Source organism: Schistocerca serialis, chromosome 4 (genome assembly GCF_023864345.2).
Source record: "Schistocerca serialis cubense isolate TAMUIC-IGC-003099 chromosome 4, iqSchSeri2.2, whole genome shotgun sequence".
NCBI classification, from domain to species: Eukaryota; Metazoa; Arthropoda; class Insecta; order Orthoptera; family Acrididae; genus Schistocerca; species Schistocerca serialis.
In genome coordinates this window covers 418,353,340-418,380,525 of record NC_064641.1, presented here as the reverse complement: position 1 = coordinate 418,380,525, position 27,186 = coordinate 418,353,340, and the positions used below count along the sequence as shown (strand labels likewise).

The window sequence follows — 27,186 nt, the reverse complement described above, 5'->3', positions numbered from 1 at the left end:
CTATAAAGAAGACATTGGTGAACGTAATGAAAACAGGAACAGCTGTAACAGAAAGGACAATATGGTCAAGAAGGAGCCGGAGATAAATAAGGGCAAAATGGACGATACGCAAGTTTTCACAACGGTAAGAAGGCTGAATGAGCCCTTACTTAATCCAAGTGGAGTATATAACACAATAGAAAAGAACGTAATGCTGAGTAGATTGGAAGATATTAATGTGTTGCAAGCTGGCCTACGATTTATCACTCATCCTAGAGGGAATACAATAACCTTTCCAGTCGCTGAAGAGATTGACAGGATTTATTTAAAAAGCAACAACATCCCGACAGATGTGGCGTAACTTCGTGATTTATTGAAACAGATATATGAGCGACGGCATGGGATCCTAGATCTGGAACGTGTATATTGTGATTTCCTTAAGGCTCATGGGCGTATATACTTTCAATTTAAACTACCTTCTCCGGGCTGTTTCGCACACATACGGCATTCCTAGTAATGAAAGTAATGAAAATTAATGCTAGAAGAAGTTTATTAGTTATGGCTGAGTTTCGCATGGTGTTGGAAGAGCTTGGGATTGACATTGTGTGTGTGCAGGAGCCATATGTCAAAAATGGTAAGGTTCCTCATCTCCCTGCTACAGCTGTATTAATAGCAGGTAGTAATGATGCTAAATCTATTATAATAGTGCTAAACAGAAGTATTACAATTACTGAAATCGCCCAATATTGTGATGAACACTGTACTGTTATAGAAGCTACAATACAAACTTTTAAAGGGATTATTAGCAATATTTATATGCAGTTCTCACACGAAATAGACCCATACCTTGAGAAGATGAAGGTAGTAGCTTACTATGGGTAGAGACGTAATTTAATGATTATGACTGATGCTAATGCAAAGTCCACAGCATGGCACAGTGGACATACTGATGAACGTGACCAGAAATTATTAGATGTAATTGCTGAGCTTGATCTCTTAGTTATCAATAAACCAGGACACATCTTTACATACGAAAGTGAAGCAGGGGCTACTTCAAACATTGATGTGACTATAGCTAACAGAACTGCAGTGAGGAACATAGTCGACTGAACAGTCCAGCGTCACTGTACCACAAGTGATCATAATGTCATCATAGTAGAAATTGAGCAAAACCGAAGAACTGAAATGTGCATGGTAGGGGTCAACCGACTGTACTAAATATTAAACGACCCAATTGGGAGAAGATGACCAAAATAGTTAAGGACTTCCCACTCCAGGAGGTCACTGGAAGTATAGATCGTCGGGTCCACACTCTAACGACAATACTGCAAAGAGCATTGGAGGAATCCACACCCGCTAAAGTTAATAGAACTGTGCCACCCACCCCTTGAATACCTGAACTTGAGAATCTTAGGAAAAACATGAGAAATGCTAGGAGAAATTATCAGCGGTCTATTGGACAACAAGAGCGCGAAAGGAGATTAAATATATATAGAGAAACGAAAAATATTTATAAAACCAATCTCTTGGAAACGAAAAAGCAGCATTGGGAGTGGTATGTACGTACATGCACTGAATTAAATGTATGAGGCCAGCCCTATAAGTTGCTGTCTCAGAAAATTAAATCGCCATTAGTGCTATCGACACTAGAGAAGGAGGATGGATCTATGACTCAAGGATGGCGGGACTCAGTAGAATACTTACTATCAGTCATTTTGCCAGACGACTCAGCTACTACCGATACCGATGAACAGATACAATTAAGGAACTCTGTGGAAGTTGAATACCAAAATAATTCACCAGTCATGCTATTTTCACAAGAGGAAGTAAGTAATGCGATTTACAAATTCAAACAGAATAAAACACCAGGTCCTGATGGGCTTTATGCAGAGGTGCTACACAACGTGGCAACTTAAATATTTCCTTTCTTAACATCAACACTGAATGATGCACTCTTGGCAGGAAGAGTTCCTGAAATTTGGAAAGTAGCTAAGGCTGTTATAATAAAGAAGGGCGAAGATAAAAATCCAACAATCCAAAAAGTTATCAGCCAATATGTTTACTAAATACATTGGCAAAAGTACAGGAGCATCTTCTCTGTAACAGACTCCGGTCACACAGGGAGCTTGTTGGTGTTAATCAGAACCAGGATGGATTTAGGAAAGGGAGATCAGTGGAAGATGCAATTAATCAAGCTGTAGCAATTATTGATAGGACATTACACAAGTATGCAATAGGGATATTAGTAGACATATCTGGAGCTTTTGATAATGTATGGTGGCCATCAATTTTTGCAAGGTTAAGAGATATTCAGACACCTAAGTGTCCTTACTATAGTCTTTTAGACTACCGCAAAGGTAGAACGGTGGAATGGACACCAGGAAAAATGAAGCTTTTGAAGAAAATCACCAAAGGTTGCCCACAGGGGTCTGTTTGCGGCCCCATTCTGTGGGATCTGACCATTGAACCCCTCCTGCAGGACATCGATAATAATGGAGATGTGGACAGAGTGGTGGCATATGCTGATGATGTCCTGGTGATAGTGTCTGAAAGTTCTAGGTACAGATTATAAATGAAAGCTAACTGGGTACTTTTACAAATTCAAAATTGGTGCACTAGCAACAAGTTATCTGTAGCTGCCCATAAAACTACCTATATATTACCGAAGGGAAATCTGTCAACCACTAGAAATCCATCAGTAAAACTAGATAACGTTCCAAGCAAATGTAGTAGTGATACCCGATATCTGGGAGTGCAGCTGGATGAAAGGAGAAACGTCCTAAGGCATATAACCATGTTTACCCAAAGAGCTCAAGACATAATGCACAGACTTGCACATGTGGAAACAGCTGAATATAATATTCCCATACATACAATGAGAGTACACCACAGCTCAATTTTTGCTGCAATTGTAGCTTTTGCCTTAAGCGTTTGGGCTCATCAGCATCGCTACCACCAATACCGAAAACTCCTCAGACAGGCTCAAAGATGTGTGCTTCTCTGATTAACAGGCGCTTTTTCCATGACCCCAGTCGAGGCATTAGTAGTAATACTGGGGATCGAGCCTGTGGATATTACCGTGCGTTACCAGGCAGCTAGGTATTGGTTAAAAGGGGTGATCTTGAGAAGGTATTCTATATAACGGGAGCTAGACTGGATAATAAGCTGGCCTTGCGAAATTGGAGGTTCCAGGAGTGGCAACGGGATTGGGACTCCCTGGAAACAGGGCGTAGGGTGTATTCCGTATTTCCAAACATTAAAGATAAGCATCACTTGAAACGCATACAATCAAGTCGAGGGATGATACATTACCTGACCGGTCATGGCCCATACCCAGATTACCTAAAAAGGATATGTAAGTGTACTAAAAATGTATGTCAGTGTGGTGAAATAGGGTCTCCTGAACATGTTGTTTTACGGTGCTCCAACTACAACGTTGATAGAACACCACTACCACCTAATCTTACAAATGAAGAAATTATTACGAACACAGATCTTTTCTAAGTGGTTGATCAAATTGCGAACAAGATCTCAGCAATAGAAAAGACAAAATATCAACAAAGTGAAAGTGGAGCAATGCTAGGAACGCAACTCAGTAGTGAAGTAGGTCTTGAAATGGAAACCCCATGGGGAGAAAATGGTGTTTCAAGTGAATATCGCATTACAACACGATCTATGATAGGGATTGAAGAACATGTGCCAACACCAACCGACGCAAGACGTATCATACCCAAGGGTGCAAACCGTAGGCGTTTCCTCTGGGTCTCTCTCAGGGGAAGGTCGCCGTTTGCAGCGGCAGGTATTATACAAGATGCTGACCCACATCCTGACCAAGAAGATATTAATGATGAGGAAGAATCCCAAGATGATGAAACTACTAATTCATGACACTACTAATTAGTGACAATAATAACAAAAATGTTTAGGGTATATATCACGTAGTAGTTGTTGTAATGTATAGTAGTAGCACTAAGTTAGGTCTTGTAAACTTTTGTGATGTCCTGAGTGTTACCAGGACAAAAGAACAAAATATTTCCAAAATAGAAAATAAGAAATAATTTTAGTCAAATCGGGCATGTACGTTTACAGTTTGACCTGAAGATCATGCCAGGACAAGCAGTCACATAGTGTTCCAAAATTGATACATCAGGTAGATTAGTATTTAGTATGTATCTTTTTCATCTGTTTTGCTTCTCTTTGTATTACTTATATGTAATTAATAAATGCTCATTCAATTCATGTAAAATTGTGGTGAAGCTAAATAGTAGCGGCCCAAGGCCACGACCCTAGGGACGGGAAACTCGGTAGGAAACAAAACCAAGGCAAAGAAGGCATGACAACAAATTGTAATAGAATAAATTGTATGAAATAATTATGATTAAAATACAAAAAATTCTATGTAATTTACGAACTGCTATAGATTTCAAGAGAGCAGGTCATTAGAATGTAGCAGCAATTAAAAAAAATAGGCACTATCTACTATCTAGTGAAACCACTGCCAAGGGAACGGGCTTGGAAAAATTAGCGGGCAAAGAAGACCCTGTTGAGCTTGACTCTAGTCTGGCACTGTAAGGTGATATGATAGGTGCAGCATAAGTGGGAGATTGCAACATCGCCGGTGAAATACCACCACTTTCATTGTTTCTTTACTTACTCGGCGTCACGGTGTTTTCGAGCCAAGCGTGTTAGGGTTGTGTTCGCGCTGTGGCTCCGTGTCCGTGCGCCACAGCATGCGGTGCGTGTGGGTGCAAGCCTGCGCATGCCGTGCGTCCCGTGTGCGTTGGCACGTCCGTGTGTGCGGCTCGGTTTACTCCCTCACGTGATTCAATTCGAGGACACTGCCAGGGGGGAGTTTGACTGGGGCGGTACACTTGTCAAAGAATAATGCAGGTGTCCTGAGGCCAGCTCAGCGAGGACAGAAACCTCACGTAGAGCAAAAGGGCAAAAGCTGGCTTGATCCCGATGTTCAGTACACATAGGGACTGTGAAAGCATGGCCTATTGATCCTTTTCGCTTGGAGAGTTTCCAGCAAGAGGTATCAGAAAAGTTACCACAGGGATGACTGGCTTGAGGCGGCCAAGCGTTCATAGCGACATCGCTTTTTGATCCTTCGATGTCGGCTCTTCCTATCATTCCGAAGCAGAATTCGCCAAGCGTTGGATTGTTCACCCACTAATAGGGAATGTGAGCTGGGTTTAGAGCATCGTGGGACAGGTTAGTTTTACCCTACTGATGACTGTGTCGTTGCGATAGTAATCCTGCTCAATACGAGAGGAACCACAGGTTCGGACATTTCGTTCACGCACTCGGCCGAGTGGCAGGTGGTGCGAAGCTACCATCCGTGGGATTAAGCCTGAACGCCTCTAAGGCCGAATCCCGTCAGGCCATTGTGGCAACGATATCGCTAAGGAGTCTCTAGGGTCGAGAGGCTCGAAAATACGTGACTTTACTAGGAGCGATGCACCCACGTGGCGCCGCGCCTTCCGAGCCCAACTGGTCACTCGGCCGGACGGGGCACTCGGACGGCGCTGTCTGGGATCAATTCCTGGCGCCGCCCTGCCTCTACCAGTCGAACATGGGTGTCTATATTTCGATGTTGGGACTCGGAATCGTCTGTAGACGACTTAGGTACCGAGCGGGGTGTTGTACTCAGTAGAGCAGTTGCAACGCTGCGATCTGTTGAGACTCAGGTCAAGCTTGGGGGATACGTCTTTTCGCGAGACGAGGCCCCCGCGGCGGCCGCGTGCCGTGCCGTGCCGCTGGGCGCCAGGGACTCGTGTGCTCCTTTGCTTCTATTTTGTGTTTCGTATCTCTGGGCGTATCGGTTTGGGTGGTCGCACCACACCCAGGGCGCTGCATTGGGTGCGGCGGGCTTCGGCTTATTGGTTTGGGGGAACCTTGCCGCTGGCGTGGGCGCTGCTATGGGTCCCGCCTCCATGCGCGCGGGAGCGGTGGGGCAGGCGATGGCGGCCGGGACCACTGTGTTCTGCTGCGCTACAGCGTATCGCTTTGGCTGCCGGTGATGTGTGCAAGACGGGCGATGTCGGTCCACTGCTCAGAGCGTCGCGTGGAGGCAGCAGTGTTGGGTGGATGTCGTGCGGTGGTCTTTTTTTTTCTTTATTGTTATTTTGAAACCTGTATTACAGGCAGGCCTGCAGTAGCATACGACGCCGCTCTTTGGTGCAGAGAAACACAAACATACAAATGAAGACATTTAGAGAAAAAAACATGGTGGACATATAAACGGAGACAAATACTTTTTAAAATACAAGGTGCCATTCATGGGCGTAGAGTCCAAGATAAAATTGTTCAAACGCTTGGACACAGACAGAGACGAAAATTGTCACACGTGAACGTAGGTGCACAAAACGAATAACACTGAATCACTTAAGCACAAAATGACGGCACACACAGAACACGAGGCATTCATCTCCGGCGCGCGAATATTCACTAACCGTGTACGGGTCTGGGGACCTGCCAAGAGAGGAGGAGGGGGATGGGAGAGGGAGAGGGAGAGGGAGAGGGGAGAGCAGATGCATGGGCAGGGGAGATAGGGGAAAGGGAGGAATGGGGAGGGGAAGCCCGGGGGAAGAGGGATGGAGGGAGGGGATAGGGGAAAAGGAAAGAGAATTAAGGGATGGTGCCTAAAGGAAAGGACACAGGAAGTGGGGGGGAGGATTAAAGTTCATAGGAGGGGTAGATGGAGGGGAGGAGGACATCATCAGGGAAAGGGAGCTGGCGGAAGCCACCTTGGGACAGGGTGAGGTGGGTGGAGAGATAGAGACTGGGTGGGACATGGGAGTACAGGCGCGGCAGTGGGCGGGGGTGGGAGAGGATGGGTGAGACAAGCAGATGAGGAGGATCGAGTTTGCGGGAGGTGTACAGGATCCATATCATTTCAAGGAAAAGGAGGAGGTGGGGGAAGGGGATGAGATCATACAGGATCCGCTTGGGGGAGGGGAGACAAATGTGGTAGGCGAGGTGGAGAGTGTGGCGTTCAAGGATTTGGAGGGATTTACAAAAGGTAGGGGGGGAGGGCGGAGATCCCGGCCGGATGGGCATAACAAAAGATAGGGCGGATGAGGGATTTATAGGTGTGGAGGATGGTGGAGGGGTCCACACCCCATGTACGGCCGGAAAGGACCTTGAGGAGACAGAGTCGGGAGCGTGCCTTTGCTAGGATTGTCTGGAGGTGGGGAGTCCAGGAGAGGCGACGGTCGAGGGTGACGCCAAGGTACTTAAGGGTGGGAGTGAGGGCGATAGGACGGCCATAGATGGTAAGATAGAAATCAAGGAGGCGGAAGGAAGGGGTGGTTTTGCCTACAATGATCACCTGGGTTTTGGAGGGATTGACCTTGAGCAACCACTGGTTGCACCAAGCGGTGAACCGGTCAAGATGGGGTTGGAGAAGGTGTTGGGAGCGCTGCAGGGTGGGGGCAAGGGCAAGGAAGGCAGTGTCATCAGCAAACTGGAGGAGGTGGACGGGGGCTGACGGCGGCAGCATGTCCGCCGTATACAAAAGGTACAGAAGGGGGTAGAGGACGGAGCCTTGGGGCACACCGGCGGAGGGGAAAAAGTTGTAGGAGTCGGTGTTATGGATGGTGAAGGTGGAAGGACGGTGGGAGAGAAAGGAGCCGATCAGACGGACGTAGTTAATGGGAAGGGCGATGTTTGGAGCTGGAAGAGGAGACCAGAATGCCATACGCGGTCATAAGCTCGTTCAAGGTCCAGGGAGAGGAAGATTGCGGAGCAACGGGAATTAAGCTGTTCGGAAAGGAGATGAGTGAGGCGAAGGAGAAGATCGTCGGAAGAGAAGGATGGCCGAAAGCCACACTGGGTAACGGGAAGGAGGCGGTGCTGGCGGAGATGCTGGTGGATGTGGCGGGTGAGGATAGATTCCAGGACCTTGCTGAAGACTGAGGTAAGGCTGATGGGACGGTAGGAAGAGACGGCAGACGGCGGTTTGCCAGGTTTAAGGAACATCAGGATATGGGAGGTTTTCCACAGGTCGGGCTAGTAACCGGTGGACAGGACTACATTGTAGAGCCTGGCCAGGGTGGAGAGGAAAGAGACAGGAGCTTCACGAAGGTGCCTTTAGGTGACACGATCGTGACCAGGAGCGGTGTTGCGTTTTGTGCGGCGTGTAGCAATGAGATCCTGTGTAGTGATAGGGGCATTGAGTTCCGTGTGTGCAATGTTGTCCAAGTTCTGGAAACCAGGAGCGAGGGGAGGGGAAGAGGTGTAAGTTCGATCGCGGATATCCGGGAAGAGGGAGTAATCGAACTGTGGATCATCGGGGATGGAAAATACATCAGAGAGGTAGGAGGCAAAGTGATTGGCCTTACTAAGGGAGTCAGGGAAAGGGTGATCATCATGGAGAAGAGGATAATAGGGGGAGGGTTTAGTTCCGGTAAGGCGACGGAAGGCCGACCGGAACTTGGACGAGTTGATTGGTAGGGTAGCATTTAAATGGGAGCATGTCTGTCGCCAGTCCCGGCGTTTCCTAGCCGCGAGAAAAAGACGAATGTGTCGCTGGAGTTGCCGGTGGCGTCGTAGTGTGTCCGGGTCATGCGTGCGGAGGAAGTCACGGTAGAGACGACGGGATTCACGGAGGAGGAGAACGGCCTGTGGGGGTAAGGTAGGACGGTGAGGGTGGATGGCGACAGTAGGGACGTGGGCCTCCACGGCCTCAGACAAGGTCTGCTGGAGAAAGGAGGCGGCATGGGTGACATCGTCAGGGTGGTGGTAGGTGAGAGGGTGGCTATCGACCTGGGTGGAAAGGGTATCCCGGTAGGCATTCCAGTCGGCTCGGGAATAGTCGTGGACATACTTAGGGGGAGGGTCAGTACGAGGGTCGGGGCGAGGGCGACGACCGTCTGAAACGGTGAGGAGGACAGGGAGATGGTCGCTACCAATAGGCTCCAGGACATCCACCGTTATGCGGCCAAGGAGGTTGCGGGAGGGAAGGATAACATCAGGAGTGGAGTTGGATTCGGGACGGGTGTGCTGGGGGATGGGGATGAGGTCGCCTTGAACAGAGGAGAGGAACCGATGCCACTGCCGTAACTGGGCGGCGGAACGACTGTGGACGTTGAGGTCGGCGGCGATCACATAGGAGGAGAAGGTACGGTCAATGTGGGATAGGAAGTCGAAGGGAATAGGGGCGTTAGGGCAGACGTAGTGTGGTGGTCGCGGTGCCCGACAGGCAATGGTACGTTTTCTTTGGCCCCAGCGACGTGTGGTAACATAGCATACACCACAATTCGGTAAGAAAATAGACTTCTACATCTACATCTACATTGATACTCCGCAAGCCACCCAACGGTGTGTGGCGGAGGGCACTTTACGTGCCACTGTCATGACCTCCCTTTCCTGTTCCAGTCGCGTATGGTTCGCGGGAAGAACGACTGTCTGAAAGCCTCCTTGCGCGCTCTAATCTCTCTGATCTTACATTCGTGATCTCCTCGGGAGGTATAAGTAGGGGGAAGCAATATATTCGATACCTCATCCGGAAACGCACCCTCTCGAAACCTGGCGAGCAAGCTACACCGCGATGCAGAGCGCCTCTCTTGCAGAGTCTGCCACTTGAGTTTGCTAAACATCTCCGTAACGTTATCACGGTTACCAAATAACCCTGTGACGAACCGCGCCGCTCTTCTTTGGATCTTCTCTATCTCCTCCGTCAGACCGATCTGGTATGGATCCCACACTGATGAGCAATACTCAAGTATAGGTCGAACGAGTGTTTTGTAAGCCACCTCCTTTGTTGATGGACTACATTTTCTAAGCACTCTCCCAATGAATCTCAACCTGGTACCCGCCTTACCAACAATTAATTTTATATGATCATTCCACTTCAAATCGTTCCGCACGCATACTCCCAGATATTTTACAGACTTGGGATAGGGTGGGTCGTTCGCAAGTCCACAGTGCGGTTATTGTGAGTGGTGGTAAGTCCGTTTGAGGGGACACGCTGTGGGACGCGTCAAGCTAAAGGACGGTGTGTCGAGGTATTACGCAACTGCACAATAAATGTAACAGAAATACAAAAGCCGTACTATCGGCGCATTTGTACACACGTAAACTAAATCACGAAATTACTAAACAATACGTAAATAAGTAAGGAAATATTAAATAAACCAAGTAGGTAACAGCAATAAACACATAAATAAAGAGAGAATAGTCGTAAGACACCGACGTATGTGACATAGACGACGCATTCGCGCGCGCCCTCTCATAGTCACGACATCAACGTCCACAATAAACATCCCAAAAAACAGACGATTCCGCCATCTGTGAAATACCCACGCCACTCACGTGCCTATTTCGTGACGACACCATACTCCCATCTATCGGACTCTGACGCAACGACGTCGACAATGCCACCCACAGGCACAACAAAGCCATGTATGAGAATATGACTAAACTACTTTCACATGCAGCCCAGAAATGATACCTCTATCTATAGGAATCATATGAAACTACGCCCACCATACTGCCGAAACACAGTATCTCCATCTATCCAAATATGACGAAACCACATGGAATACCTCCATCTACGGGAATCTGACAACACTATGTCCAGCACACAATACCGCGATCTGTTAAGTTCTTGAACCATCACCTCCTCCAGTCTGCCTCCGACGACGATACCACCATCTATGAGACGCCAAGCCGACTACGACATCGATGTCGTTCACAGTGCCCATTTAACGACCCTTTATACAAAGCCTGCACCTTCTGTCCACCACAGGTGCTCCAACTCCAGTTCCCTTGCCGTAACAAGTGGTCGACCGACAACCACTCCACCCGTACCTGTACATGCCCCACCCCCACCGCCCAACTCGCAACTCCAACGGATGTATGGCGCACTTTTCACGCACACATAAGTTGCAGTCCACCGCTATATCTTACATTTCATGAAGAGTAATACGCGTGCACCCAACATCTGAGTGCCGTGAGGCCCCCACCTGCCCGCACTGTAGGCAAGCCCACTTTTTACGGCAGTGCCCCAATCTCCAGTCCCCCCCCTCCTGTAATACCTGTAACCTCCCTCATCACACCTACTCCCAGAAGTGTAAGGCCCGACCCCCTCCTACCACTCCTGAACTCACCGTTCCTGTCCGACCTCTGGACGCCCCCACCCCTCCCGGCAACTCTCTTTGACCACCCCCTACCGCTGAGGACATCATCCGATTCCTCACCATTGTCCTGCAGAAGGTACATCCTTTTCAGCGCCCACACACCCTCCAACAGATCTCGCTCGCCGCCCGATCCGTTTTCCACCTCAATATGTACGCCACCTACTCTAACAACCAGGCCCATTTCACCTTCTCCCGTCTTGACACCCTCGTTTAAATCCCTGTCATGGTGCGACAGCAACGTATCCTTTTCAACAACATCCGCTCCCTTCCCGCCAACAAAGAACCTCTTTCTCCATACCCTTGCCACCCACCGCGTGGACGCCTTCCTCCTTAATGAAACCTTCCTCCAACCCCACCACTCCATCCACACCTCACCCTATCTCCTCCACCGCTCCAGTAATCCCTTCCCAATTGCGCGTGGCGGAGTTGCCATTGGTCACCACCGCCAGATCCCCGTTTGGCACCAACCTCTCCTTCCCGACCCCACCGAACACCTGATCCTTAGTCTCTTCTTCCCCGGCCTTACCATTACCTGCGCCACCATCTATGTCCGCCCTAACACCCCTATTCCCTTCGACTTCCTCTCCCACATTGATCGTACCTTCTCCTCCTACGTAATCGCCACCGACCTCAACATCCATAGTCGTTCCGCCGGCCAGTTACGGCGGTGGCATCGGTTCCTCTCCTCCCTTCAAGGCGACCTCATTCCCATCCCCCAGCACACCTGTCCCGAATCCAACTCCACTCCTGATGTTATCCTCTCCTCCCCCAACCTCCTTGGCCGCATAACGGTGGATGTCCTGGAGCCTATTGGTAGCGACCATCTCCCTGTCCTCCTCACCGTTTCAGACGGTCGTCGCCCTCGCCCCGACCCTCGTACTGACCCTCCCCCTAAGTATGTCCACGACTATTCCCGAGCCGACTGGAATGCCTACCGGGATACCCTTTCCACCCAGGTCGATAGCCACCCTCTCACCTACCACCACCCTGACGATGTCACCCATGCCGCCTCCTTTCTCCAGCAGACCTTGTCTGAGGCCGTGGAGGCCCACGTCCCTACTGTCGCCATCCACCCTCACTGTTCTACCTTACCCCCACAGGCCGTTCTCCTCCTCCGTGAATCCCGTCGTCTCTACCGTGACTTCCTCCACACGCGTGACCCAGACACACTACGACGCCACCGGCAACTCATTCGTATTTTGCTCGCGGCTAAGAAACGGCGGGACTGGCGACAGACATGCACCCGTTTAAATGGTACCCTACCAATCAACTCGCCCAAGTTCTGGTCGGCCTTCCGCCGCCTTACCGGAACTAAACCCTCCCCTATTATCCTCTTCTCCATGATGATCACCCTTTCCCTGACTCCCTTAGTAAGGCCAATCACTTTGCCTCCTACCTCTCCGATGTATTTTCCATCCCCGATGATCCCCAGTTCGATTACTCCCTCTTCCCGGATATCCGCGATCGAACTGACACCTCTTCCCCTCCCCTCGCTCCTGGTTTCCAGTACTTGGACAACATTGCACACACGGAACTCAATGCCCCTATCACTACACAGGATCTCATTGCTACACGCCGCACAAAACGCAACACCGCTCCTGGTCACGAACGTGTCACCTACCGTCACCTTCGTGAAGCTCCTGTATCTTTCCTCTCCACCCTGGCCAGGCTCTACAATGTAGTCCTGTCCACCGGTTACTAGCCCGACCTGTGGAAAACCTCCTGTATCCTCATGTTCCTTAAAAGCCGGCAAACGATCGTCCGCCGTCTCCTCCTACCGCCCCATCAGCCTTACCTCGGTCTTCAGCAAGCTCCTGGAATCTATCCTCACCCGCCGCATCCACCAGCATCTCCGCCAGCACCGCCTCTTTCCCGTCACCCAGTGTGGCTTTCGGCCGTCCTTCTCTTCCGACGACCTTCTCCTTCACCTCACTCATCTCCTTTCTGAACAGCTTAATTCCCGTCGCTCCGCAATCTTCCTCTCACTGGACCTTGAACGAGCTTATGACCGCGTATGGCATTCCGGTCTCCTCTTCAAGCTCCAAACCTTCGCCCTTCCCATTAACTACATCCGTCTGATCGGCTCCTTTCTCTCCCGCCGTCCATCCTATGTCACCGTCCATAACTTAGATTCCTACACCTTTTTCCCCTCTGCCGGTGTGCCCCAAGGCTCCGTCCTCTCCCCCCTTCTGTACCTTTTGTACACAGCGGACATGTCGCCGCCGTCAGCCCCCGTCCACCTTCTCCAGTTTGCCGATGACACCGCCTTCCTTGCCCTTGCCCCCACCCTACAGTGCTCCCAACACCTTCTCCAATCACATCTTGACCGGTTCACCGCATGGTGCAACCAGTGGTTGCTCAAGGTCAATCCCTCCAAAACCCAGGCAATCATTGTAGGGAAAACCACCCCTTCCTTCCGCCTCCTTGATTTCTACATCACCATCTACGGCCGTCCTATCGCCCTCACTCCCACCCTTAAGCACCTTGGCGTCACCCTCGACCGTCGCCTCTCCTGGACTCCCCACCTCCGGACAATCCAAGCCAAGGCACGCTCCCGACTCAGTCTCCTCAAGCTCCTCTCCGGCCGTACGTGGGGTCTGGACCCCTCCACCATCCTCCACACCTATAAATCCCTCATCCGCCCTATCCTTTGTTATGCCCATCCGGCTTGGATCTCCGCCCCCCCTCACTTTTATAACTCCCTCCAAATCCTTGAACGCCATGCTCTCCATCTCGCCTATCGCATCCGTCTCCCCTCCCGCATGCGGATCCTGTATGAACTCATCCCCTTCCCCCACCTCCTCCTTTTCCTTGAAAGGATACGGATCCTGTACACCTCCCGTATACTCGACCCTCCTCACCCGCTCGTCTCCCAGATCCTCACCCACCCCCGCCCACTGCCGCGCCTGTATTCCCATGTCCCACCCGGTCTCCATCTCTCAACCCTCCTTACCCTCTCCCAAGGTGGCTTCCGCCAGCTCCCCCTCCCTGATGATGTCCTCCTCCCCTGCATCTACCCCTCCTATCAACTTTGATCCTCCCCCTCCCACCTCCTGTGTCCTTTCCTTTAGGCACCCTCCCTCCCCCCTTTTCCTTCCCTTCTCTTTCCTTTCCCCCCTCCCTCCTACCCTCGCCCCTGGGCTTCCCCTCCCCCTTCCTCCCTCACCCTCTCTCCTTTGCCCATTGCATCTCTGCTCTGCCCTCTCCCACTTCCCCTTCCTCCTCCTCCACCTCCTCTCTTGGAAGGCCCCGGACTCGTACACGCTCAGTGAACATTCGCGCGGCAGAAATCATCGCCATCAGTGTTTAGTGTGTGTGCATCGTTTTGTGTTTCGTGCAGTTACAACTCATCTGTTCACATGTGCCGTCGCCGTTCTCCGTGTTTTGTGCGCCGTGTCTCCAAGTGTTTGTGTTTTTTTTGTCCAACGTGAACGGCTTCTTGTTTATTGTTTTTTTGTATCTCCATTTTTTGCCGCCGTTTTTTGTATTGTATATATCACCTCTCTGTCATGTTCATTGTTCCACTTAAGGCTGAAGAGCAGCGTACTATGCTGCTGACAGCCCGCCTGTGTAGGTGTTTAAAATTACAATAAAGGAAAAAAAAAAGAAAAAAAGAGTAATACGATTGCCGATGACACCGCCTTCCTTGCCCTTGCCCCCACCCTCCAGCGCTCCCAACACCTTCTCCAATCCCATCTTGACCGGTTCACCGCTTGGTGCAACCAGTGGTTGCTCAAGGTCAATCCCTCCAAAACCCAGGCGATCCCTGTAGGCAAAACCACCCCTTCCTTCCGCCTCCTTGATTTCTGTCTCACCATCTATGGCCGTCCTATCGCCCTCACTCCGACCCTTAAGTACCTTGGCGTCACCCTCGACCGTCGCCTCTCCTGGACTCACCACCTCCGGACAATCCAAGCCAAGGCACGCTCCCGACTCAGTCTCCTCAAGCTCCTCTCTGGCCGTACGTGGGATCTGAACCCCTCCACAGTCCTCCACACCTAAAAGTCCCTCATCCGCCCTATCCTTTGTTATGCCCATCCGGCTTGGATCTCCGCCCCCCCTACCTTTTATAAATCCCTCCAAATCCTTGAACGTCATGCTCTCCGCCTCGCTTATCGTATCCGTCTCCCTACCTCCCACAAACTCGATCCTCCTCACCTGCTCGTCTCCCCGATCCTCTCCCACCCCCGCCCACTGCCGCGCCTGTATTTGCACGTCCGACCCAGTCTCCATCTCTCCACCCTCGTTACCCTCTGCCAAGGTGGCTTCCGCCAGCTCCCCCTCCCTGATGATGTCCTCCTCCCCTGCATCTACGCCTCCTATCAACTTTGATCCTCCCCCCACCTCCTGTGTCCTTTCCTTTAGGCACCCTCCCTCCCTCCCTTCCCTCCCCTTCTCTTTCCTTTCCCCCCTTCGTCCTCCCCTCTCCCCCAGGCTTCCCCTCCCCCTTCCTCCCTCCCCCTCTCTCCTTTGCCCATGGCATCTCTACTCTCCCCTCTCCCATTCCCCTTGCCCTTCCTCCTCCTCCACCTCCTCTCTTGGCAGGTCCCCGGACTCGTACACGCTCAGTGGACCTTTGCGCGCCGGAGATCATCGCCGTCAGTGTTTCGTTTGTGTGCCTCCGTTTGTGTGTAGTGTTGTTCGCCATCACGCCAGCACCGTTCACGTGCCGTCGCCATCATCCATGTTATGTGCACCGTGTCACCTCGTGTTAGTGATGTTTCTCGTCCAGCGTGAACGGCTCCATGTTTTTTCGATTTTTAGTGTCTACATTTTTTGCCCACCGTTTTTACTGTCTACTCTGTGCCATCTTTATGTACTACTTGTTGTCAAACTCAAGGCTGAGGAGCGGCGTATTGTGCTGCTGACAGCCCACCTTTCTATAAGGTGTTTAAAATCACAATAAAGAAAAAAAAAGAGTAATACGCCATCTTCGGCGGTAATCCGGAAGGATACCGCCCTTCGATTGACCTTTCGGTTCTAATCGAAGCGTTAGGGATATTGCAGGTGCCAGCCAGCCAGCCAGCCAGCCAGCCAGCCAGTCGTCCAGCAGCAGCAGCAGCAGCAGGGACCGGGGCCGGGGCCGGGGCCGGAGGTGTTGGCGGAGCTCAAGGCGCATCCCACGCTGTAGGTGCGGGCGGTCCGCCGCATTTTCAACTCGGCCGGCCCCACTCGCCTTATGCAGGTTTTCTCCGAGGACGCCCCCCCTCCATTGACCGTCTCCTGAACGAGGGTGCCCTCCTCTTCAACCAGCGCTACAAGGTCGACCCCTCCCGTTCCCCTCCTCAATCCCTGCGCCGCCAGAGATGTCTGCACTATAATGCACACCTAACAGCTGAGTGCCGCGAGGCCCCCACCTGCCCGCATTGTAGGCAAGCGCACTTCCTCCGGCAGTGCCCTAATCTTCAATCCCCTCCCTCCTGCAATACCTGCAATCTCCCCCATCCCACCTACTCCCAAAAGTGTAAAGCCCGACCCCCTCCGACCACTCCTGAACTCACCATCCCTGTCCGCCCCCTGGACGCCCCCACCCCTCCTGGCAATTCCCTCCGTCCCCCCCCTCCCCATCGCTGAGGACATCATCAGGTTCCTCACCATTGTCCTTCACAATGTTCATCCCTTTCAGCGCCCCCACACACTCCAACAGATCTCCCTCGCCGCCCATTCCATTTTCCAACTCAAGATGTTCGTCACCTACTCAAACAACCAGGCCCATTTCACCTTCTCCCGTCTTGACACCCTCGTCTAAATCCCTGTCATGGCGCGACAGCAACATATCCTTTTCAACAATATCTGCTCCCTTCCCGCCAATGAGAACATCTTCCTGCACACCCTTGCCACCCACTGCGTGTATGCCTTCCTCCTCAATGAAACATTCCTCCAACCCCACCACTCCATCCACACCGCACCCTATCTCCTCCACTGCTCCAGTAATCCCTTCCCAATTGCGCGTGGCGGAGTTGCCATTGGTCACCACCACCAGATCCCCGTTTGGCACCAACCTCTCCTTCCCGACCCCACCGAACACCTGATCCTTAGTCTCTTCTTCCCCGGCCTTACCATTACCTGCGCCACCATCTATGTCCGCCCCAACGCCCCTATTCCTTTCGACTCGTCGACCGTACCTTCTCCTCCTACGTGATCGCTGCCGACCTCAACATCCATAGTCGTTCCGCTGCCCAGTTACGACGGTGGCATCGCTTCCTCTCCTCCCTTCAAGGCGACCTCATCCCCATCCCACAGCACACCCGTTCCGAATCCAACTCCACTCCTGATGTTATCCTCTCCTCCACCAACCTCCTTGGCTGCATAACAGAGGATGTCCTGGAGCCTATTGGTAGCGACCATCTCCCTGTCCTCCTCACCGTTTCAGACGGTCGTCGCCCCCGCCCCCACCCTTGTAATGACCCTTCCCCCAAGTACGTCCATGACTATTCCCATGCCAACTGGAATGCCTACTGGGATACCCTTTCCACCCAGGTCGATAGCCACCCCTTCACCTACCACCACCCTGACGATGTAACCCATGCCGCCTCCTTTCTCCAGAAGACCTTGTCTGAGGCCATGGAGACCCACATCCCTACTGTCGCCGTCCACCCCCACCGTCCTACCTTAACCTCACAGGCATTCCTCCTCCTCCGTGAATCCCGTCGTCTCTACCATGACTTCCTCTGCATGCGTGACCCGGACACACTACGACGGCACCGGCAACTCCAGCGACACATTCGTAATTTGCTCGCGGCTAAGAAACGCCGGGACTGGCGACAGACATGCACTCGTTTAAATGCTACCCTACCAATCAACTCGTCCAAGTTCTGGTCAGCCTTCCGTCGCCTTACCGGAACTAAACCCTCCCCCTATTATCCTCTTCTCCATGATGATCACCCTATCCCAGACACCCCTAATAAGGCCAATCACTTTGCCTCCTACCTCTCCTATGTATTTTCCATCCCCGATGTTCCCCAGTTCGATTACTCCCTCTGCCCGAATATCCGCGATCGCACTGACACCTCTGTCCCTCCCCTCGCTCCTGGTTTCCAGTACTTGAACAACATTGCACACACGGAACTCAATGCCCCTATCACTACACAGGATCTCATTGTTATACTCCGCACAAAACGCAACCCCACTCCTGGTCACGATCGTGTCACCTACGGTCACCTTTGTGAAGCACCTGTCTCTTTCCTCTCCACCCTGGCCAGGCTCTACAATGTACTCCTGTCCACCGGTTACTACCCCGACCTGTGGAAATGCTCCCGTATCCTGATGTTCCTTAAACCTGGCAAACCGCCGTCCGCCGTCTCCTACTACCATCCCATCAGCCTTGCCTCTATCTTCAGCAAGGTCCAGGAATCTATCCTCATTCCGGTCTCCTCTTCAAGCTTCAACTTTCGCCCTTCCCATTAACTACGTCCGTCTGATCGGCTCCTTTCTCTCCCACCGTCCTTCCTATATCACCATCCATAACACACATTCCTACACCTTTTTCCCCTCTGCCGGTGTGCCCCAAGGCTCCGTCCTCTCCCCCCTTCTGTACCTTTTGTACACGTCGGACATGCCGCCGCCGTCAGCTCCCGTCCACCTTCTCCAGTTTGCCGATGACACCGCCTTCCTTGCAGTTGCCCCCACCCTACTGCGCTCCCAACACCTTCTCCAATCCCATCTTGACCGGTTCACTGCTTGGTGCAACCAGTGGTTGCTCAAGGTCAATCCCTCCAAAACCCAGGCGATCATTGTAGGCAAAACCACCCCTTCCTTCCGCCTCCTTGATTTGTATCTCACCATCTATGGCCGTCCTATCACCCTCCCTCCCACGCTTAAGTACCTTGGTGTCACCCTCGACCACCACCTCTCCTGGACTCCCCACCTCTGGACAATCCAAGCCAAGGCACACTCCCGAGTCAGTCTCCTCAAGCTCCTCTCTGGCCGTACGTGGGGTCTGGACCCCTCCACCATCCTCCACACCTATAAATCCCTCATCCGCCCTATCCTTTGTTATGCCCATCTGGCTTGGATCTCCGTCCCCCCTACCTTTTATAAATCCCTCCAAATCCTTGAACGTCATGCTCTCCGCCTCGCCTATCGCATCCGTCTCCCCACCTCCCACAAACTCGATCCTCCTCACCCGCTCATCTCCCCAATCCTCTCCCACCCCCGCCCGTGTCCGCGCCTGTATTCGCACGTCCCACCAGGTCTCCATCTCTCCACCCTCGTTACCCTCTCCCAAGGTGGCTTCCGCCAGCTCCCCCTCCCTGATGATGCCCTCCTTCCCTCCATCTACCCCTCCTACCAACTTTGGTCCTCCCGCCCTCCTCCTGTGCTTGCTCCTCTGGGCACTCTCCCTCCCTTCTCTCCCTTTTCCCTCCCTCCTCCATTTCTCCCCCCTCCTCCTCCCCGGGCTTCCCCTCCCAGCTCCCTCTCCTCCTGCCCCCATCTCCTCAGCCTTTGGCATCCTTTTTCTTCCCTCTCCCCCACCTCACCCCTGTTCCCCTCTTGGCAGGTCCCCAGACTCACACACGCTAAGTGGACATTCGTGCGCCGGAGATCACCGCCATCAGTGTTTCGTGTGTGCCGTCATGTTTAGTGTTCAGTGTTCACCGTCACACTCCATCGTTCACCAGTGCCATCGTCTTCTTCAGTGTTTGTGTGTCGTGTCAACAGTTCGTAGTGTGGATAATCATCGAGTGTGAACAGCTTCATGTTTTTTTATGTTCATATGTCTACTGTTTTTTTCCCGCCGTTTTTCCAAATCTTTCCATCTTCTCTGTTTATATCATTGTACTCTTTTCGGCTGAAGAGCGGCATATTGTGCTGCTGCCAGCCTACCTGTTCCACCGGTTTTAAAATCACAATAAAGAAAAAAAAAGAGTAATACGCCAAATTCACGCTGTCTTTATACTTCAGCGGAATCCTGGTATAAAAGTCAATAACGTTAATACAGAAAGGAAACAGGTAGCGAGATATTTAGGACTCCATCTAGATGAACGGCTCTCCTTCAAAGAACTTACACAATTACGGTAGACAAAGCTGCTAAAATTATGCATAAACCTGCTAGATTAAATTCAATACAGTTTCGATTACCAGCAATGACGATGCGGATGTATCACACAGCACTATTTGAGTCCATTGCTAGTTTTGCAGCAAGTGCCTGGGCACATCGTCTATGTCTAGTGACATACAAAACAATAGTCGGGAAAGGACAAAGAAGAGTATCACTCAGGATGTTGGGAGCATTTAGCACATCACCTGTTGAGGCCCTGTATGTGGTTCTTGGAACATGCCCTATAGACCTCACTATTCGTTGTAGAGCTGCCTCATATTGGTTGAAGAATGGTGAGTTCGAAACGGTTTTTCAAATAACAGGAGAAAACGTACAAACTAAGCAACAGCTAAACAAATGGAAATTACACACGTGGCAAAGAGAATGGGAGACATTAGACAACGGGGAGCGTGTCTTTTCCTTTTTTCCAAATGCATCTGAGAGGCTAAAACTAAAACATGTAGATCTAAGTCGTGACATGATTCACTACTTGACTGGGCATGGACAATACCCAACACATCTACACCATATGGGAGTAAGGCAAACCGAGATTTGCACATGTGGCTTTCTTGGGACGGCTGAACATGTTGTGTTAACGTGTAACTTACTTGACCTTGCACGACCTGCTATAAGAGATGACGAGGTCAGTGCGGTTCTTCGAGACCCAGATAAATGGAACACCTTAAATAGTCTGGCTGACTCAGTGTCAATGACACTGCTTGACATATACAAAAATCAACATCCTGCAGCCAGAACAAGAACACAGACAGTAACAGAACCTCAACACATTACTTGGGAAGATACAAGCTCTGATACTGACACAGACACTAGAACAGACAGTGATTAGTATTGACAGAAGGTGTAGAAGGGCTGTGAAATAGATAATGATTAATACTATATGGATGTAGATGGGCCTAACTTACAATGATTGAGTCACACAACTGATGATGTACTTCATTAGATATATATTGTAGGCTCCCAGTTTTGCCTCAGAGAGCACCAGAGATTTCACTGGACATTCATGCAGATTCCCCTTCCTGGCTCACAACCTTGTCACTTGTCTTGCCACATATATTGGATTTACTTGTAATCAATTTAAGCAATCTTACACTTGAATTATCGCAGTTTAGATTTCTATGTAACTTAATTTTTGATTTGTCTAATATAGACTTCTAGCTTTTATGATATATTAACATTGTTTTCTGTTTTTGTAATCTACTGCCCCAAATAAAATCTTGTATAGAGGAATTGATCATGTATAACCTTCAGCTATCTGAATATTTCTGTAATTTCATTTGTGTTGGGGATAATTTTGGCATCAATCATGATTAACAGCCTGTGAAGTGTAATTAAATTGCTATATATTAATATTCATATTGTTTTATTATTCATGTGTAATTTGATACCTTATTTACAATGTCATATAGAGGAATCAAGTACTGTTCAATCTACAGGCACATACATACCCCTCCACACTCAGGAATTGCATGTGAGAGAATCAGACACTTATTTCCTTTTATTCTAAGTATAATTATATTCTTTTTATTAATTATATTAACTTTGGTAACTACTTATCTCTAACAATTGATGATTTGTATGTTATCTCATACTTAAATTTAATTGTTAAATTTTGAATAGAGGAATGCTATTATGTTTAAACATAGCTACTTGAATACTTCCAGTATCTAAGATTGTCTATGCAAGATATTTTAATATTCATTCTGCTATTATGTTTCATGTGAAATCCTAACATCACTTATAATCTCACATAGAGAAATCTAATGCAGTTTAATTTTTGAGGCACATGTATAGCTTTGTACTCTAAAAATGCATCAGGGAGAATTTGGTTCGGTGTAGATACCATATAGTTTAGAATTCTTATTCTTTGTTTTCCTTTGTGTTTATATTTTTATATCTATTTTGTTTTATTTTATACTTAATTAATTATATTAGTTTTTATTAATTATTTTGCATATAAACGTCACTCACTGTATTAAAGAGTGTACCAAGACACAGAGCAGTCCCCTGCGGGTTCGGGGGTAAGAATAGGCCCGCGGTATTCCTTCTGTCGTAAAAGGAGTCTCAAATGTTTCGGTCTTATGTGATGGTCCCCTGTTGGGTTTGACCTCCATATCTCAAAATTTTTCCGAAGAGCGAGCCGATAGGGGAAGGGCGCCTTACTTGGTGCATTGTGTCCATCTTGCGAACAGACCTTTCGCCAGCTTATTCACAGTTGAATTGCAAGTCCTGCCTGCTCTCCATCTCTTGGGCATGGATACGCTCCTGCGTGCACTTTCTGCCAAGCAATGTGCAGGGCCACTTTCTGCACTGACGGCGACCATGGACCACATACCACCTAACACCCAGCGCGGTAGCCAGTCCATTGTGGTGGGGCCGCCATGTACCCTGTTGGTTGTAGCCCCCTGACAACACAGGGATCGCTCTAGTGATGCCTGCGCTGTTAACTCCCCACGTATGCCAAGGAGTAGATTCCCATGTCCCTGGGGCATCAGGACTCCGGGCAATGGCCATCCTGCCAGGTGGCCTTTGCTGTGGCTGGGTGGCGCCCGTGGGGAGGGCCCTTGGTCGGAGTAGGTGGCATCAGGGTGGATGACACGCAATGAAGCATGGCACATCTTCTCTTGCTCGTGGCCAGCCACCAGCAGTCTCTAAAGGTTCGAGGGCCCATTTTAAAGGTAACAATTCTGACCCCAAATCGCAAATCGTTCCCCTCCCTCGCCACCCCATGGGAGGAACGAAAGGCTATGAATGAGAGCGACAGGTCTTCGCCCCGGTATCTCGTCTGTGCCAGAGCTGATGGGGAATCGTTTGTGTCTGTGAAGCCTCAGTTCTTTGTCTAACATGTAGAGGACAAGTTCAGGGAGGTGGAGGGCTTGTCCAAGATGCGGTCAGGGTCAGTCTTAATAAAAAGAGCATCCTCTGCCCAGTCACGAGCCTTGCTCGCTTGTACGAAGCTGGGGGATGTTTCTGTTACTATCACCCCACATAAAAGCTTAAATATGGTCCAGGGAATTATTTTTCACCGCGATCTCCTTTTACAGTCCGATGGCGAGCTGTGCGCCAACGTAGAGCGACGAGGGGTCCATTTCGTCCGGCGCGTCCACCGGGGTCCGAGGGATCACCATGTTGCAACCGGTGCCTTCATCTTGGCCTTCGAGGGTGACAGGTTACCTGAGAAGGTCAGGGTGATGGTGTACCATTGTGATGTCAAGCCCTATATCCCTCCCCTGATGTGGTGCTTCAAGTGTTGGAAGTTCGGCCATATGTCTTCTCGCTGTGCTTCCAGCCTCATTTGTCGTGATTGTGGTCGACCGTCCCATCTTGATACTCCATGTGCCCCGCCTCCCATCTGCGTCAACTGCAGGGAGCACCATCCACGTTGCTCGCCGGACTGTAAGATTCTCCAGAAGGAGTGGAAAATAATGGAATACAAGACCCTGGATAGGCTGACCTACACTGAGGCTAAGCGTAAGTTTGAACGACTGCATCCAGTACGAATTACGTACACTTATGCCGCCACTATCGCTCCTGTTGCAGTTCCTGTAGCTGCGCCACACACCATTAGCTCTCACAGCCAGAGACCCACACCTGCCCCCTTGATGGTGGGGGTCACTCCACTCCCTGTTGCTCCTGCTCCATCTACTTCAGGAGCAACGCCCCCCGCCAACCATCGGGGACATCAGTTCCCCCTTCCCAGCCGGAGAAGCGTAAGACTTCTTCGGCTCCTCTCGCCAGGAAGGGGTCCCTTGGGAACCTACCTTCGCAAGTTCCGACCGGTACCAAAGCCGACAGCCGCAAGTGGCTCAAACAACTGCCGGTCCCTGGTCGTCGGGACACACGGTCGTCGTCTGTCCCTGAGACTGACCCAGTGACGCCCTCCCAGCCTGAACCACCGAAGGCACAGCGAGAGAAGCAGAAGAAGAAGAATGTCCCCAAGGCTAACGACATTGCGGTGGCACCCATCCCACCGCTTCCTACAAGCTCTGCATCTGAGGATGAGGTGGAGATTCTGGCGTCCACTGAGGTCCTCGATCTCGCCGGTCCCTCCGACGCCATGGAAAGCAGTAGCACAGGTGCTCAATCGGAGGCAGCAGGTGACCCAGCGGCGTAATCTGCCTTCCCGGTCCCGTCACGCCTTTCCCAGCCATGGACAACACCATCCTCCAGTGGAACTGTAGCGGTTTCTTCCACCATCTAGCTGAGCTCCGCCAACTTATCAGCCTTCATCCTTTCCTCTGCATTGCTCTGCAGGAAACTTGGTTTCCAGCAATGTGGACCCCCGCCCTCCGTGGCTATCGGGGTTATTATAAGAACCGAGCAGCTTATGAAAGGGTATCTGGTGGCGTCTGCATCTATGTCCTTAACTCTCTTCACAGCGAATCTGTCCCTCTACAAACAGCTTTAGAGGCTGTCGCTGTTCGGGTGTGGACGCCGCAGGCTCTTACCATCTGCAGTCTTTACCTTACACCGGGTGGTGATGTCGTGCTGCATTTCCTGGCTGCACTGATAGACCAATTGCCGCCATCTTTCTTGTTACTGGGTGATTTAAATGCCCAGAACCCTCTATGGGGTGGGACTGTCTCTGATGCCCGCGGTCGTGCCGTGGAGCATTTGTTGGCTCAGCTCGACCTTAGCCTCTTGAACACCAGTGCTCCCACGCATTTCAGTGTGGCCTATGGCTCGTTCTCGGCCATCGATCTCTCTCTTTGCAGCCCCGGACTTGTCCCATCCCTCCACTGGCGGGTGCATCCTGACCTGTGTGGTAGTGACCATTTTCCCTTCTATTTGTCACTGCCCCAGTGTCATTCTTCTGGGCGCCTGCCTCGCTGGGCTCTCCACAGGGCTGACTGGCCGGCTTTTACTTCCTCTGCAACCATCGAGTCTCCCCCACAGGGTGACATTGACGAGTTGGTCCGTGTCTTAACCATGTCAATCATTTCTGCGGCCGAGGCTGCCATCCCCGCTCTTCTGGACTCCCTCGGAGGAAGGCTGTACTCTGGTGGTCGCCGGAGATTGCTGAGGCTATTCGCGACCGTAGGCGGGCTCTCCAGCGTGATAGGCGGCACCTGTCTCTGGAGACCCTCTTCGCCTTTAAGAGGCTCCGTGCCTTCGCCCGTCGTCTTACTGCACGGCGTAAGCAGGAGTGCTGGGAAAGGTATATCTCATGCTTGGGCTCCCGTGTCTCCGCCTCGCGCGTGTGGTCCCGGATGCGGCGGATTTATGGATACCAGACCCCTATGGGTGTCCCTGGGATCTCCTTGGACGGCGCTGTCTGCACGGACGCTGCCGCCATTGCTGAACACCTTGCTGCGCACTTTGCTAAGAGCTCTGCGACTGCAACTTATCCCCCCCGGCTTTCGCTCTCTAAAGGAGCGAGCCGAGCAGACGCCGTTATCATTCCACACGTGTCATTCTGAAAAATACAATGCTCCTTTCAGCGAGAGGGAATTCCTCGCTGCCCTCGCCGATTGCCCTGGTACAGCACCAGGACCAGACTGCATCCACGCACAGATGCTGAAGCACCTCTCCAGGGACTGCCAGAGACACATCCTCACCATCTTAAACCGCAGTTGGAGCGAGGGCGTGTTCCCGTCACAATGTCGAGAGGGTGTTATTGTCCCCATCTTGAAGCCTGGTGCGGACCCACTGGCGGTGGACAGCTATCGTCCCATTACCCTCACCAACGATTTGTGCAAATTGCTCGAACGTATGGTGGTGCGGCGTTTGTGTTGGGTCCTTCAGTCGCACGGTCTCCTCGCTCCATCCCAGGGTGGCTTCCGTTGGGGCTGGTCTGAAGCGGACAATTTCGTGCGGCTGGAATCTGCTATCTGTATGGCCTTTGCCTGACGTCAGCATCTCGTTGCTGTATTTTTTGATGTGCGGAAGGCGTATGACACCACATGGAGGCATCACATCCTTGCTACGTTGCATGAGTAGGGCCTTCGTGGTCGTCGGTGTCTCCTTCTTTGTATGCCGACGACTTCTGCATCTCATTTAGCTCCATGACAACGGAAGTCGCCGAATGCAGGCTGCAAGTAGCCGTTCGCAAGGCAGCTTCATGGGCTCTGACTCATGGTTTTCAGTTCTCTGCAGCCAAGACTCGAGTTACTCACTTCTGTAGGCGTCGGACGGTCCACCCTCATCCTGAACTTTACCTCGACGGCCACCTGCTTGAAGTGGTGGACACTTGCCGCTTCTTAGGACTCGTCTTTGATGCCCGGCTCACATGGGCTCCTCATATTACTCAGCTGAAGGAAAAGTGCTGGCGGCACCTCAACGAGCTCCGCTGCCTGAGCCACTCGTCTTGGGGTATAGATCGCTGCACGCTGTTGCGATTGTACAGAGCCCTTGTGCAGTCCAGGCTTGATTATGGGAGCCTGGCCTATGGGTCTGCATCACCCTCAGTGTTGACGTTGTTAGACCCCGTACACAACTGTGGGGTTTGGCTTGCCACTGGCGCTTTTCGTACGAGTTCCGTGGATAGTCTGCTGGTGGAGGCCAGGGTTTTCCCGCTGCGGATTCGTCGCCATCGACTGCTCGCCGACTATGCTGTCCACGTGCATTGCTCGCCGGGCCATCCCAATCGTCGCCTGCTTTTCCCTGCCATGGTCCTCCAACTGCCCAAACGGCGACCTTTCCATAGCTGTCCGCATCCAGTCCCTGCTGTCGGAACTGGGGTCATTCCCTCTTCTGCCTCCAAAAAAATGGTTCAAATGGCTCTGAGCACTATGGGACTCAACTGCTGAGGTCATTAGTCCCCTAGAACTTAGAACTAGTTAAACCTAACTAACCTAAGGACATCACAAACATCCATGCCCGAGGCAGGATTCGAACCTGCGACCGTAGCGGTCTTGCGGTTCCAGACTGCAGCGCCTTTAACCGCACGGCTCTTCTGCCTCCCCTCCTTGTCTGTGCACCTACGCCTCCCTGGTGTTTGCCCTGGCCGTCCGTCCGTCTGGACTTGGCACAGGGACCCAAGGACTCGCTTCCGCCTGTGGTCCT

General features: G+C 51.3%; 1 long non-coding RNA gene across 2 annotated transcripts in view; it reads left to right on the top strand.

Moving 5' to 3' along the window:
• LOC126474988 (uncharacterized) overlaps positions 1-5,430 on the top strand; it is a 48,842-nt gene extending 43,412 nt beyond the window's left edge. The window contains exon 3 of one of the 2 annotated variants that reach the window (XR_007586624.1): positions 5,015-5,430. This is a non-coding gene — a long non-coding RNA (uncharacterized LOC126474988). The remainder of the gene's footprint in view (positions 1-5,014) is intronic. The other variant, XR_007586626.1, reaches the window with a different exon arrangement.
• The last annotated feature ends 21,756 nt before the right edge of the window (positions 5,431-27,186 follow it).